This window comes from Lepisma saccharinum, chromosome 12 (assembly GCF_977018435.1).
Source record: "Lepisma saccharinum chromosome 12, izLepSacc3.1, whole genome shotgun sequence".
NCBI classification, from domain to species: domain Eukaryota; kingdom Metazoa; phylum Arthropoda; class Insecta; order Zygentoma; family Lepismatidae; genus Lepisma; species Lepisma saccharinum.
Genome location: NC_139240.1, coordinates 45,173,170 through 45,189,713, shown reverse-complemented (window position 1 = coordinate 45,189,713; position 16,544 = coordinate 45,173,170).

Sequence of the window (16,544 nt, the reverse complement as noted above, 5' to 3'; positions counted from 1 at the left end):
CCTCTATCCACTCCAATCTAGGAAAGAGTAGGAAGTGACTCCATCTCGTCACCTTTTGTAAAGTCGCTTGGCTATCATTCCTATCTTCCCTGTGTCAATCTTGATATAACCTTCCTTATTTCTCATTTGTGTCCCTTTCCCTTCATTGTATCTCCCTGCCCACGCCTTCCAACTGCTCACTGTATAGCCTACTTCGGTTTGTAAGTGAATATCTTGTCCTATAACATAGACTATACTTTATTAGCTGATCGAAGTAGATTTGATTAATTGATTTGTTTCATTTGACTTCGGTTTTCTTCCACTCTTGGCTAATCGCGAAGATGAGGATGAATTGTGATAAGATGAAATAAACGAAAGGACAGTCACAAACACACATGGGCAGATCACAAAACAGGTCCACAGAGGATTATACCGGATGTGAGTACAGACGCCAGACCCTCGTTAGTCTGCAAAATACAGTCCAGAGTGTAACGTGGAAGAAAGTTTGACATTTAGGTGGCAGATTAGAGTATATTGCTTAATTTATGCGACAATTATGAAAAATATGGAACAAATTCTTTACAAAAGGAAGACACACCAACAGGCTGCAAGAAGTAATTTGTATGTGTGAAACTAGCGCCGTCCCTTGGAGAGGAACAAGGTCTAATTCACGGAGTGAAGCAACCTAGCAGAAAAACCATTTGAAGTGCAATTATAGCGTTTAGATTCGGAAAGCAAGTTATGCCAAAATTCGACATTTACAGTTTCTAAAGTTTCAACTGTCCGCCTTTATTTGCTCCTACTGACGTGCTTTCCAAACCGAAATGTTTTCTCATGCGATACAATGTAGTATGCCCTATACATTAAACATTCAAGGATGATTACAGATAAACCTCGACAATAGTGAAGAAATACTATTTGGTTTTTGTCCATAGTTCAAATGAATGATTTTGAATATACAATTTTAATAATATTATGAGTTTTTAACTGTAAAGAACAGTGCTTCTTCGTTGAGGTTTAACGAATGATTATTTTACTTGGCTCATAGGAGTGTTCCAAATTGATACATGTAGCCGTCTACATGAATCTTTGTATTTACTTAATGCCTGTTAAAAAATTGTTAAAGTACTTTTGTCATTCCTCACATAAAAACGTGATTTTCCACACAAAATACAACTAAAAAATTGCAAAATTAAATCAATATGTGCTAAATGGACATTGAAATATCAATTTCATCACTTGCTTAATAATCGTGACCTGCAAGAAAAATAAATGCTCGATGTGGTTCAATAAAAATATGCATATATTGAGAAAACAAACACGTTTAAGTAAGTTAGGTTAAAAAAAATTATCATTGTAACTGCCGTATGTGTCAATTCTTCTCCTGTTCACACCTTACCTTCATACAAATCGAGTTTCTCTTCGTCATAAAGCTTTGAAATTCTTGGAAACAGATTCAGTTACTGACAATTGCCACACGAGTGAAATAAGTCAACCATACCGAAAATGCTAGGTGAAATAAAACCTAGTCATGAATCGAAGTTCTTTTGCATACCATATTGAAGTAATGTGAATATGTTTTTATTTGTTTGTTTGGTTTTTCTAGATATTCTTCCTGTATGTTTTGCACTCCCACCTCGGGAAAAGTGCACTTTGGCTGTAGACAGATATTGTAATACATAATTGTATGTAGTCACAGAAGTGTTATCTCGATCACAAGTCTTATGCTTCAAGATTTAAATATGAAATACAATCTACGTAATATATAAAAATGGGTGTATGTGTGTGTATATATGTGTGTATGTTTGTTCCGGCATAACTCTCGAACGCCTGGAGCGATTTCAACCAAACTTGGAACACGTATCACTTGCAATCTCGAAAGAATTACTGTGGGGGTAAGACACCCCTGGCACTCCTAGGGGTGGGGGTGGGAGGGGGTGACATGTAAAAATAATCGAAAACGACCGATATAATGTGGAATCCATAGTTTTTGGGGTCGCTCAGATCAATAGTGACACTCCCAATGCCGTTCAACTCCAATACACCCCTGGCACCCCTAGGGGTGCTGGTGAGAAGGGGGTGACATGTAAAAATAATCGAGAACGACCGATATTAGTGTGGAATCCATAGTTTTCGGGATCGCTAAGATGAACAGTGACACTCCCAATGCCGTTCAACTCAAAGACACATGACACCCCTAGGGTTGGGGGGGGGGATGGGTGACATGTAAAATGACCGATATTAGAGTGGAGAAAATAGTTTTCGGGGTCGCCAAGATGAATAGTGACACTCCCAATGCCGTTCAAATCCAAGTTCCTTTTACACTATAGTTAGAATTCATTATTTTCCTGTCTAATAGAAGATTGGCATAAATAAATACCCGGCCCACGCCAGCTAATCAGCTAGTATCGCCATATTTTGCTACGATTCTCGCTATCTTATTCGGTAAACTAAAGTAAATCCAAAGGCAGCGAAACTTCGTACAGGATGATATTGTGAGCCTTTCTCGTATCGACAATATTTGTAAGAAAAATATGCACGGAGTCAAGACAAGAATATATTTTTATTGAAGCATTCGTACTTTTCTAATACTTATTAATACTTCTTGAATATTTTTGGGTGGGCATTCGGATGGACAGAGGAATTTTTGGGTGAGTGCTTGCCCACCCTCGCCCACCCGTCGCGCCGTCCGCAACGAGAAGTCTGCAAGAAATGAACAAGGAGAAGATGCAAGTTTGCACATTTATAGGGCAAAGAACAAAATGTAATTGGGTAAGAATTTACAATATAGAGTATCTCCAATTTCATTTGGTATACTAACTAATTTTGGCCTTCTAATCACGAATCTGTTGTTAAAATCCGGGGGTCACGTGTTGAAATTGTACATTATGCACGGGTAGCCCCGCGAACCATTTCCGGTAAGGTTAGGTTAGGTTAGGCAAGCTTAGTTAAAATTTTGTTCGTAAAACAATGCGACACAGCTTACATCGGCTTTTTCCCCGATTTGCACACGTGACCACCGCATTTTAACAACAGATCCGTGATTAGAAGGCCAAAATTAGTTAGTATACCAAATATTAACGACATTGGAGATACTCTCCTTATTGTAAATTCGCTCCTGTAATTGTGCTAGTTTCTATAGTCAGTGATTCTGAAATTTTCTAATGTACTATGTGCTAAGAATATTGTTTTTGTTGGGCAAACCCAATCCTCAGCCACTCTGTGGCGACTCCTTTGTTTATTCTGTTCCTCTTGTTCTTTAGCCCCTTCTTTATCTATCATTTTTCTCTTTCTGCATCTTTTCCTCCACTTCTCTCTTTCTTTCCTGGTTTCTCTATCTTCTTATTTCTTTCACTCGCTTTTGCTTCTACTTCTTTACTTCCTTTCTTTATCTATTTCGGCCACTTTCTTATTCTGTCTTATATCTATATTTTTTCTTACCTGTTTCTCTTTCTCTCTTCCGCTTGTACTCTAACGTTTTCTTCCCTTTCTTTCTCTCTTTATTCCTGCATCTCTTTCTTTCTCTCATTTATATATTTCTATCCCTCTCTGTATCATTTTTTCTTATACTTTCTTTTATCTCATTCTCTCTCTCCCCTGCGTTTTATCTCTGTCGCTATTTCTAGTTTTTTCTCTCTCTCTCCCTGTTTATCTATTCCTACCCCTATTTGTCCCATTCTTTTTGGGGTGTAAGGGGTGAACCTTTATGAAGACACCCAATGTCAACTTCCCTTCCACGTAGTACACCCTGGACTACATTTTGCATTCTAACGAGGCCCTGGCGTCTGGACCCACAGCCAGTACAATCCCATGTAGGACTTGTGTCCTGTCCATGTGTGTTTGTGATTGTCCCTTCGTCCATTTCATTTTGTCATCATTCATCATCATCCTTGCGAGTAACCAAAAGTAGCAGGAAAGCGAGGAAAGAGAAGAAATTTTAAGAAAAACTCAATTATTCTTTTATCCCAAAATTCCTTCTACCGTTTTATCTACTTCCTCTCTCTCTATCTATCTCTCTTCAGATTGTCTTATCTCCATATTTCCTTTAACATATTTCTCCTTCCTTCTTTTACACTGTCTGTTTGGTGTCGAATTCCTGTTTCTCTTTTATTACGACACATTAACGGCGCCCGCACATCGTAATGAGATAGGGTATGCCAGTGAAGGGGTCATAACTTAACTGTTTTTTGCTACTCAGCCATATACTCACATATCCAGCGTGCATTCTTTTTTGCGACACCACGGTGTTTGAATTTATTAAGTAATAATTGCATCTCGGTAACGAGCGAGGTAAAAAAAAGTTATTAAATAAGTCAGACTGGAGAATTCGCAGAGCATTTTATAATGCAAAAATTAGGTGAACAGGAATAAGTTGCAAGATTCGTCGCTTGTTAGCGTTACCAAACGAAACGATTTGAAGAAGAAGAAAAGTGTCTCAAATGCACAGGAAAGCACGGAATTGTAATTACTGTGAAAACCTGCTTGTTTTGCCCACCGGATGCACATAATTCGCTTTCTACAAGAGATGACTAAATTGGATCAATTAGACGCTTTTACACGTCTGCAGTTCTTCGGTAATGCCTCTCACATTTGCTCTTCCCCTATCATTTGCTGTATTTTTTCTATCTATAAAATTCCTAGCCTTCACCTCTTTTCCTATTTATCCATCACCTACACTGTAAAGCGACAGAGAATTATCCCAGAAGGTCTGTAAAAAGTGCTGCAGCGAGATTATTTCCCTCGAGCGCCAAATAGTTCGCACGGGCGACGCTAGATGGCATACAGAATTGACAGGTCTTCCAGTCAAGCGAAAAATGCTCCAACGAGCGGAATACACTCAAACTCTCGAAGGGAATTAGTACACATATTTCAGTCATTTGTCTGTGGTAGTAGGTTCTCAAATATGGATCGTGAAGTAAAAGACGCAGTGAAATTGAAACTTAAGTGAATATAATCCATGACAGATACGTGAAAATGAAATAGATGATTATAGGCTGATTTTATGTTTGTACGATTATTGTCACATAAAAATGATGTTCAATTGAATGTTATAACTGTGCTGAATTTATCTCGTGCAGTGGTTGTTTTTATATTAAGAATGCGTACCGGCCATGTATAGGTAAACCAACATTTGGCTAATTTAAACATTGTGCCATCAACCTCCTGTCAGTGCGGAGAAGCTAATCAAACACTCAACCATTCATTTTTTGAATGTCCCTTAAGGCAACAACACCGAGACTCTTTACATAAAAAACTTACAACACGCACAGGTTCCATTTCCGATATCCTTATCTTCATTAATATCTTAACCTCGTACTGCAGTTACTTGGATACTTTATAGTTTCGCACGAAAACATCGGATTACAATCTATACAGCTATGACCCTCACGATAATATAAGTCCAAAAGACCTCGCAAAGTCGTTATATCATAAGAACAGAATGGACAACAGCACTCAACAAGTAAATAGCGAAAGATATTCATCAACACTTTGGAACATACAATATAATAGTATAACACCTGAACTCAGCAACTCTGGCTAGAAACCGCAAAAGTACGCGGTGTGAGCCAAAAATGAAAAGAAAAAGAAGAATGTTATAACTGCATTTTATTATTATTGTCAAGATTTAGGAAATTATATTGCAGATTTGTATGCAAAACAATCTATAGTAATTCAACCTGTACTGAAGCTGAAAACCTGGTACACAGACCTTCTACCGAGGGCGAAGAAAAAGTTGAAGGAAAACTGGAAGGAATGGTGCAAAGGTGAATTTCAAAATGCAGGCAGCTTTGATCAAAGGATAGCTAATTTCAATAGAATCAGGCCTTGGTTTACAAAAGTTCAAGGTACATCAATGTGATAGTATTACCAAATCGTATTAGGTCAGGACATACAACTACTAAAAGTCATTTACAAAAGATCCGGATTGTACAAAACCCAAACTGTACATGTGGCAACAAGGAAGATATATACCATATCATATTTGAGTGTAATAGATACTCACAAGAAAGAGAGACATTCTATAAAACTCTTATAAACTGTGAAATTCCTTTTCCTCAGTGTTTGGAATCTTTGATTTGTGAACCTAACCTTACAGTTGGATATATATTGTTATCTTTTTTTAGAAAATGTGGCTTAACTATTTAGTAGAAAAACTTTTATTGATAGTGTCTTTTAATAATAATGTACTAAAAATGTAAGTTTATGTACATGGGAAAACTGCTTAGCGGTAATCTCAAGTAAAATGTAAATAAATTATTTCGCAGAATATGATTATCTTTTAAGGTAAGTGAATAATGATGTACACGTACTTCTTGCACTATGATACGATATTTGTAATTGCTTAGGCACGTCTGTCAGAATGTGTATCCATTTTACGTTCCGGTATGTAGATATTGCATACTTTCATATGTCATTTGAGTCTTACATAATAATATATGGAATTATTATTTAGAATTGTAATTGCATAGAGTGGTTTCCTTCCATGTATGGGTTTTAGGATGACAGTGCTGCTTATTACGCTCTGAAATACGACGTTGTCAATCATTGCACTACGCGTGCGGTTGACACTCACAAACATTCATGCCTAGGCCGGGATTCGAACCCGGGACCCCTGGCGTCTTGAGCGAGCGAAAGTGGCCCCATGCAACACTCTATATAACACAAATAAATAGGTGTAATGAACACCATTTTAACGCCACTGGTGTTAAAATTTGGCATGGACCTCCTGGAACCACTGTCGACTTGACATCTCTATCTTATTCAGTGTGCTTTTAGCTTCTGTTTTTCTGAATTTTGCCACTCCACCTTTCTTATTCTACCTTTATCCGACCTCTGTGGCGGAATGGTTAGCACAGCGCGCTACGACGCCAGGGGTTCGAATCCCGGCATGAGCATGAGTGTTCTTTGTGAGTGTCCTTCATCAATTTTATCATCTCCCATCATCATCTTCGCGATCAGCCAAGAATGGCAGAAGAGCGAAGTAAAATAAACCAAAATCAAGCAATCATTATGTGTTTATCCCTCCTTCCATCTTTATCTTTTCTCTTCTTTTCCATTCTCCTGTTTGTTTCTATTTACCCCTTTACCGCCTTGTTAGTACTTCGTACCTTTTTCCTATATTCATCCAGTGTTCAGAAAGTTACTTTTTAAATGTAAGTAAGATACAGTCACAGTTGCTTGGTTCAAAAAGTGACTGAGTTACAGCTACTCAGTACTTTTTTTTTCATATTTGTCTCTCTCTCTTTTTCCTACATTTTCACTTTCTTCCTGCCCTCCTTTTCTTCTGCTTCTCTCTCTCTTTACATTATCTTCATTGCTTTCTCTTCTTGTCTCTTATCCATTCTTTTCTTTCTTTTTCCTATATCTATCTATCCCTGCTCACCTTTATCTCTTTCGCTGTTTCCTACATTCTCGTTTCCTCGTTCTATCTTCTTCTCTTCTCTATCTCTTTATATTATCTTGATTGGTTTCTCTTCATGTCTCTTTTCCATTCATCCTCCCTCTCTATCTCTGTTCACTTCTCTCTCTCTCTCTCGTTCCTCTTACACTATTCTCTTTCTATTTTCTCTACCTGTTTCTTTTCCTTCGTTTTAAAATACTTTTTCCTTTCTCTCTCTCTTCGATATGTACCTTTCCATCTTTTCTTTCTTCTCTCTCTGCCGGTTCTTAGTCTTATTTCTGTTTCTCTCTCTATTGCCTCCCCGATGGTGTAGTGGTAACGTTGTCGACACCAACCCGGTGGAGGTACATTGCAAAGTGGTTCGGATCCCACTTTAAACTTTATGTCCAGTCCCGATTAGCACACACGTGCACAAAGTCGGCTTAAAACAACAATTATCTCTCATTTCTCGTTGTTTATTTCCCACATCTTGCCACTTAATCCATTTCCTACCTTCCTCTGTGTGTAAAGAGATGCCGGTTGCATAATCAGAACGTAAATGATATGCAGAGCTTAGCACTTTCAGTAGCGAAGGCCGATGCAGTTCTTTTCGCAGGCGTGGTCACTGCTCCACAAATGTCACGATTCCCGGACGGCAAAGTTAGAATACAGATGGTTACGTGCATCTTGCGTTATATCGTCTGCACAGGAAAAGAAATCTAGACTTTGATGTGGACAACGGCCGTCGGCGTCGTGGTCTGCCTGTCCACATCCAGAGAAAGCAGCTGGTCTTGTCAGACTTGTAGCTCGAGATGTGCACTTCTTTTTTGACAGTGTACGTATCTATCAGTATGAGAACTAGACAAGCATTAAAACACCGTTGGCGAGTTCTTGACGAGAAGTGCAAAATGTAAAATGACATCTACATGACTTACATGTTTGAAATGTTCTCATTTCCACACTCTTAGAACGCTGACTTCTTCAAACTTAATTAACTATGCTCTATCCGTTCTAAGAATAGAGTCTAATGGAAACAAATACAGGGAAGAAAACTGATTGGCTATTCCAGTTGTGCAGGAATTTTGCCCGTAAGAATATAGTGTGTTTGATTAGACAAGATAAGACATGAACTAATAAATATAGGAACTCTTTCTCAGAAGTCACGTGGATTTGTTGACATTAACTTCGTTCTTACTGTGGTTGGAGAATAGCTATTGTGGAAATTCGAGAAACTTCTAGAGTTACATGAATAAAACTTACTGAAACATTGGCTAGTCTGAGCAGAGCGTGTTCGTAAATGTACGTGGAGCGTTTTAATTGAGGTCTAATAGCAATATTTAGATATCAGAGCTGATGATATTGGTGAAGGTCAAGACGGGGAAGGTCTACAATAAATTTAATAGAACAATGGGGGGGGGGGGCTGTATATAGCTGCATCTATTTACTACAGTCCTAGGCAGAAGAGTCCTTTGGAGGCCCTGAGACTACCAGGCGGCTCTGTCCGTTGACGCATGGTCAGCGCATTTTCATCGCCGTTGTATTCTGGCTTTCAAACCAGATATATACATATATGTATTGGTAAATATATACACCATGACACACACACACACACACAATATATATATATATATATATATATATATATATATATATATATATATATATATACACATACATACACACACACACACGTGTGTGTGTATTTTGACCTTTGTACCCTCCCAAATCGTCAACGCTCTTGTGCGACTGCTTATTTTTCAAGATGGCGGGCATCATTAAAAATTACTCATGCGCTAAATTTTAATCCTCAGAATCTTAACTTTCAGTTACAGCCATTAAAAAGTTCCCTCAAACCATACCAAAACTTTCAATTTCTAACTGGACAATAAAATCCCTTTCGTGTCTCTGTTCGGGTAACGGTGGCGATTACTTGTCGTCCTGCCAATAGGGAGCTCTATTCATCACTCAGTAGGATTATTGTGTGTCTCACAAGGACAAGGATGATGCACCAATCGGTTTTTCCGAGTATGGTCACTACTAACGCCGCATGTTGGCAAAATCCAGAATTAATGTTGCAGGAACTGCTTTTCTGCGTGGAAATTTGAATTAGCATCAATCCTCAGCATTCCAAGAAACCATATTTGGAACCGATATATAGACATCGCGTAATGTGATGAAGCAGCAAGAGAGGAATGTCAGAATTATATGCAAAAATTGCTGTAACGTTTCCTTTTCTTGATTGAAGCTGAAAGCTGCCAAGGACTGTCTATTGTGCTTTTTCCTTCGCTCATTTATTACCCCGTGCAAGTCTTCAGCACTGCTTCATGCAACTGTGCCCTTGCATTTTATCATATAAGTTTTTCATTATTACCAACCGACTTGTATCGCACATTTTCAATTGTTTTTTTTTTCACTATTTCTGTACTCCTTTTGTTGATTTTTCCGTTTTTTACAGCATATCTATTCTTACTCGGCTTGGTTTGTTTCAGGAATGTTAAAGGTCCAGGGATTTTAAATAAACTCAATTTGTCTAATAAAGAGACAGAGAGGGAAACGTAAGGAGAAAGAATAATGGAAAGAGAGAATGAGAATTAGAAGACGAAAGAAAGAGAAAGAAGGAAAGACAGAAAAGGAAACTTAGAGGGAAACACTAAACCACTTTCACCCTAGAAATCAGAACAACCAGCCAATCAAAACAGAGGGAATTACCACTTACCTTGGCCAGCAGAACACAACAGAAGAGCAGAAATTATACGCCACCAGTTTGAAGCTACCGGCAGTCTAATTTATGGCAGCAGGTAGTGTAGTTTATTATACAGTGTTTACCCTGAGTGTAGTTTATTATACAGTGTTTACCCTGCAGGTGATTGGTTGGCTTAGCGGGTAAGGGTGCTCTGACGTCACGGTTGAAAAGAAAAAGTCCTGGATTACATGATATACTTATGTTTAGCATATAATCTTCTATTGAAGATGACTCCAGGAATGAAATATAAGAGAGTATAGCTTCCTGGACCAGTACTCAGCTTGCCCTGCCATCTTTTGGGCTCTAGGTAATTAGTGTTGCTTATTTGCATCGTGAAGTTGAATCGCGGAAGAAAGGTGAATGGACGAAAGATAGGGGAAATACAGTTTGCCCCAAAAATTACTATTCATTTCAATGATGGAAGCCTGTAGTTGTATTTTGTTATTTTACGTTGCATTTCTTCTACTCTTAGCTAACAGCGACTATGGGGATGTGCGATTATTAGATGAAATTTGTGAAAGGACACGCACAGAGAACACTCATGGTCGGGACTCGCCGGGAACTTCGGTGACTAGGTAATAAGCTCTGAAGTTTGAAAACACAATTTTAGAGCACTTCTACCCATGTCCATCAAATGACGGCTCTAGAGGGGCAGGATGAATAGGTGCCCTCCAGTCGATATCTCCAGCAAAGAAAAAATAGATAAATAGACCAAAATATGCATTTTGTGGTATTTTAAATGAGACGTTCCCTCCAGAGATACCCCTCCTCCTCTCTGTCTACCCCTGGCGCTGTTGCTGTGCCCATCGTGTACGTACATGAATAACTTCAAAGGTTTCTACTGCTGCAGTTCAACATAACTGCAATGTCTGGCGTAATTCCATATGGTCTCAACTCATTGTTCACCGGTGACGCAGAACATAGACTGCAATATGTTTACTGTGACGAGGCCTGCTGTTGTCCGTTAGTCTATTAGTGTAAGTTGGAAAATCTCTGATTAAGTCCGATGCAAAGAAGACCAAAGGAAGTTAGGTCGGGTAATCGTGGAGGCCACATTATTAGTGTCTACCTTTTTATTTATCTTCCGGGAAATGTGTTGTTCAGGTTTTCACGAACAACACAGAGAGAAGAAAGAAATGTCAACTATTCACTGAAATGTGTACCCACACACGTGGACACGCACACTCACCCCCTCCCCCCCCCCACACACACACACTTAACACATATCAGCGTATTGAAGGACTGAAGGTGTTGTCATCGAGCCTGAACACCAAAATATATAAATACGCTGTGCAACCTATTACATTGCGGAGTACAGTTTCATATTTTGTGAATGTCTTGCTTTCTTTGGATGCTTACAGTACGTGTTAATGATCAGGTCAATGTTTGATTAATAGTCTTAGACCCGGTTTAGACGGAAGCATATCCTTTAACATTTTTGCTAGCATAAATGTTACGTAAATGCCTTAAAAAAATCTTACAGCAGATAGTACTTTGCACGGAAGCATTTCGGTAAGGTTTTTCGATTATAATGTATAATGTATACAGCACGAAAGCCACGTGTAGTCATGGTGAGTTCTTGTTGTTTACAATTGAAACTACTAAAATATTATTCCATGCGAGTACAGTAAACGCTATGAAGCAATGTATTTAAGCAGTGCAATTGATTTGTGCCTAAAACTATTTAACAGGCAACCTTATTCTTCTCGGTTGAACAGTTATCGTATTTTAAAAATGTGAAGTGATACAATGTTTGCATCTCACGCGGCCGCCATTACATCTGCACACGTGACCTAGAGGTCGCTTCTGATTGGTTATGCTACGGAAATAGGACAGGTTCCATCCTTGAGAAATGCCATAAGATTTTTCACTTTACACGGTAGTATTTTGGCCATGGCATAAATGTTAAGGAAAATGCTTTCGTCTAAAACGGGCCTTAGTACTGTTGTAATCAGTTTTCCAGTCCAGCCATTACCAATGCCATGACTCATAATAGTGTGTAGTACTACAGTACACTAATAACTTAATAACTTCAGTTGCAGTGCTTTGTTGCAGCTGAATAAATTCTAATTCGTGTGTGGTACTCGCTCCGCCTTTGTACCCACGTCCATCAGTGCAAAAGCAAACGGTCCCTGCTTCTTTTAATTTTCTTTCAAGTCATGGTCATTATGTGTGGGTCAGAACCTCCTTTCCACCCCAATAAACGGCCACACTGGTCGAGATTAGTTCTTAGTTCAGGCAGCACCATCTGTGGACAATCAATGGAAGCTTTAATGACGTTAATATCAATGCTACTAGATATAATTCTTTGCACCTTTATCATTCGTATTCAGTACGGGAAGGCATTTGGACAAATGCGTCGATGAAGAATTTTGTTTGGGTAGGCTCATTAATTCAGTGGCGATGGCTCCTAAAATTTTCTCTCTCTTTCTTTTTCTCTGTTTGTATATTCCTTTCTCTCTCCTTCCCTCCGTTTCTATCTACCATTCTCTTTCTCTCTATCTGTTGTTTCTCTGTTAGTTTCTCTCCCTCTTTAATTCATTCTCTCTTTCACTTTCTCTCCTACCGTATATCTCCATCCCTCTCTTTCATTCTGCTTATTTCTTCCTTTGTTTCTCTTCCTCTCTTATCCTCTTTCCATCATTCACTTAACTCTTCTTCCTTCCCTTTCTTTCTAAGCCTCTAGTTATTCTGTTTCTCTGTCTCTTTCTTTCTGTCATTCTCTATTTTTGCTTCTCACACTTCCTATCTTAATTTCTCTCTTTAACATTTCTCTTCTTAGGTTTCTCTCTATCCTTCTCTTTGTTTCTCTCTACTTCTTCCTATCCTCTCTTTCTGCCTCTGTATTTCTGTTTCTCCCATTCTCTCTTTTCATCTTTATATCTCCTTCTCTCTCTATCCTATTTTCTTGTTTCTCTACATCATTCTTTCTATTCTTCTCTCTTTCTATCTGTGTATTGCTGTTTTGTGTCCGCCTCTCTCTTCCACTTTCCTCCCTCCTTCCCTTTCTTTGTTTCTCCTTCATTCTCTATTTCATTTTATCCCACGCGCGCGCGCACACACACACACATGCGTTACTGTTCCAATTACGCATATACTTTTCATAATGCGATTCTCATTGATTGATCTATTTTAAATCTGTTTTACCGCTTTTGGCTAATCGCGATGATGTGAGTGACGATAAGATGAGATTGATGAAGGGACATTTACAAATAATACACATGCCCAGGTCGGAATTCGAACTAGGACCCTGCCGTCGTAGCGCGCTTTTCTAACCAGTCCGCAACGAGATTGATGCACTTACCAAAAAACAACAATCGTTGTTTCTCTGCGCTTTGGGCATTATTTCTTTACTATTGGTAGAGTTTTCTCTTAGACGTTTGCAACACTGACTTGCAAGTGCCATTTTTGCCAAGAAGTGCGCAGTTAACAACTGATCAGTATAGTTTTCACGGTCTTCGTGCAGTGTTTAGTTCTAACGTCCCATCACTAATATGCCGGAAGGAAGATATTGAAAATAATGAGTGGGAAGAAGAGAAGGCAGTTGATTGAGCGTGAAAGACAGGGCAGTAATGGTAGCCGAAAGCAAATGGCCGATTGAGCCATTCTTTGGCAGACAGACAACGAAGCTGAAGACATCATCTAGCGTCTGCAACATTAGTCCATGAAGAAATGCCTAATGACCCTCAAATAACCTGAGGTCCTTGTATCGCAAAGTCTTCTGCTTCTGTTGCCAGTCATTTGTTCCCTTCCGATGCTTCAGTGTTTCCTAATTTCTTTCATTTGATGCCCAATTCTTCGACGGACAGGTTCGAAAGTTTTGATTAGGCTGGCTTCACTGATGGCATGTTGCTGCAGGACAGTCATCAATGAATTGTATCATCAGCATATGGAACTTAATAGAACTTAGCTGATGCAACGGTGTGGAAAGTCTCCTTTCCTTTGTACGGAAAAGGTTTTCACTTTCCCCATTCAATACTTAATGCAAATGCTGTTAATCTAGAAAGAATTGCTAACTTTGCTCTCCCATGTCTGTGATTTCTTTGAGTTTTGTTTTGATTATCTTCATCATCATCTCTTCTTGCAACCTTGCTACATTCATTATAATGTTATTCCTCTGTCTACAAGAGATTAGTTACTTTTCCTTCGTCGTTGTTGACAACTGCTTTATTTTTTCAATAGCTCGTATATCTTATCAATCTTATCAATCTACATGTTGTGAAAACCTACAACTCGGAAACTAATCATTTCCGCACCTATGTTCATATAAACTATTTTCATAGTTCACATATGAGGAACATATTCCTGAAGTTATGTCACTTATTTTTGGGACACCCTGTATATAAATACATACATGCATCTGTTTCTTGTGCGTTTTCAAATCTTCCCATTTCATTATCCTGCAATTCTTTATTATTACGTTTTGCAATTATTACATTTTTGTGCATTTTTTTTAAAAAAAATAACCGTGATTGATTTTTTGATTATCTTTATCTTGTCCTTGGGGTCTGTTTTTCTTGATTGGTTCATTAATTAATTTGCTTTATTAAGCTCGAAGATGAGGATGAAAGGACAAACACAAACATGCATGGCCAGAACACAAATTCCACAAAGGATTATACGGGCTGTGAGTTCAGACGCCAGTGTCTGTAAACTTGTAAACTGCAGTCCAGGGTGCACTATACGTGGAAGAGAGGTTGACATCTGGGTGTGTTAAAAAAGGATTACCTCTTTTTTTCCCTGACTTTACCACAAGCCAGTCATTTTATGTCCTAGTTGTGAAATGAGGCTTTCTTTTATTGCCCTTGTCCCTGTATCTCTCGTTCTGTTTGTCGTCATTGTAGTCAAATCAGGCCTTGTATCTCTTTGCCTTGTCAGTAAATCAGGCAATGTTTTCCGTTCTATCGTCAATTCTTGACCTTATCTCCAAATCAGACTATCTTTTCTCCCTGCCCTTGTCTCCAAATCAGGCAATGTTTTATCTTGCACTTTTCTCCAAATCAGGTGATCTTTGTTTCCCTACCCTTGTCTCTGAGTCAGGGGATCGTTTTCATGCCTTGTCTCCAAATTAATGAATTCTTCTTGTTCTTGTTACCTAATCAGGCGATCCTGTTTCCTGTCCTTATCTCCAAGTCAGTAGACTATTATTCGTACCTTGTCTCCAAATCAGGTGATCTTTTAGTTCAATTGGCGATCTTTTTCATGGCATTGTCTCCAAATCAATGACGTTTTTCTTGTTCTTGGTCTTAAATCAGGCGACCTTTTCGGTGCCCTTGTCTCCAAATCAGGCGATCATTATTCCTGTCCTTGTCTCCAAGTCAGGAGATTAGTTTCGTACATAGTCTCCTAATCAGGCGATCTATCCATTTAATTGCCGAACCTTTTCATGGTAATTGTCTCTAAATCAATGATCTCTTTCTTGTTCTTGTCCCGAAATGAGCCGATCTTTTCCGTGCCCTTGTCTCCAAATCAGGCGATCTTTTTCCTGACCCTGTGTCCAAGTCTGGGGACTATTTTCATATCTTGCCCTCAAATCAGGGGATATATTCCCTGACCTTGTCTCCAAATCAGACATTCTTTTCGTTCAATTGTCGCCAATTTTTACCGTCTCGTTGCCTCACACGTTCTCTCCAATCCCTTGGCCCTTGCACGTAAGTTCATTTGTTCGCAAGAGTGCGGGACAAAGAATCTCCACGGAATGAAGAAAAAAAAATGATCTAATTCCGCCCCAGATGTAAAAGTACAAGGCGAAAGTAGTCTGGTCATCTCGAGTGCGAGGAGAAGGTGGTGATCCATCTCTTTTTTGCTCCTCATCCGCAACATGCGGCCCGTTAATTGGCGTCCCTCACGCATCGTTTAGTGGCCGCACATGAACGGGAGCCGACAAGGAAGCGTCACGCCTGAAATTTAAAGGATTGGCCAAAAAACAATCTTCATGTTCCAGCCGTCCGTCTTCTAGAGTTTCCTCTTGATCCACCGTTGCATTTCCGTGTTTTCCGCGCCGTAAAAGTATTTGCCGTCGGGTTTTGGAACTTGTATTTTGCAGCAAAGGAGAAACGTGACGATCGTTTGCAACTGTCTTGCCCTAATCATACTGATGAGCTCGTTCCTTCAGTCTTTGGTACAGACAGCATACATTAAAATATATTATTGTTAAATACACATAAAGGAATTTATTTGTTACTTCCTATCAGTGATGTGCCGTAGACTATAAGTTTACGTCTACATGCGTTGTCTACACGTAATCTACTCGGAGATTACATTGGGTTGTAGTTTACATAGACTACGCAGACAATCTAAAGTGCATTAAAATTATTTTTTAAGGGTTTCATGAAAGGAAAGTGATATTTTCAACTGTATTGGTTTCTAACGAAATGAAAAGAATCCTATTATAACAACATTTCTCTTCTCTTCTATCATCAACTATGGAAGAAGATAAAT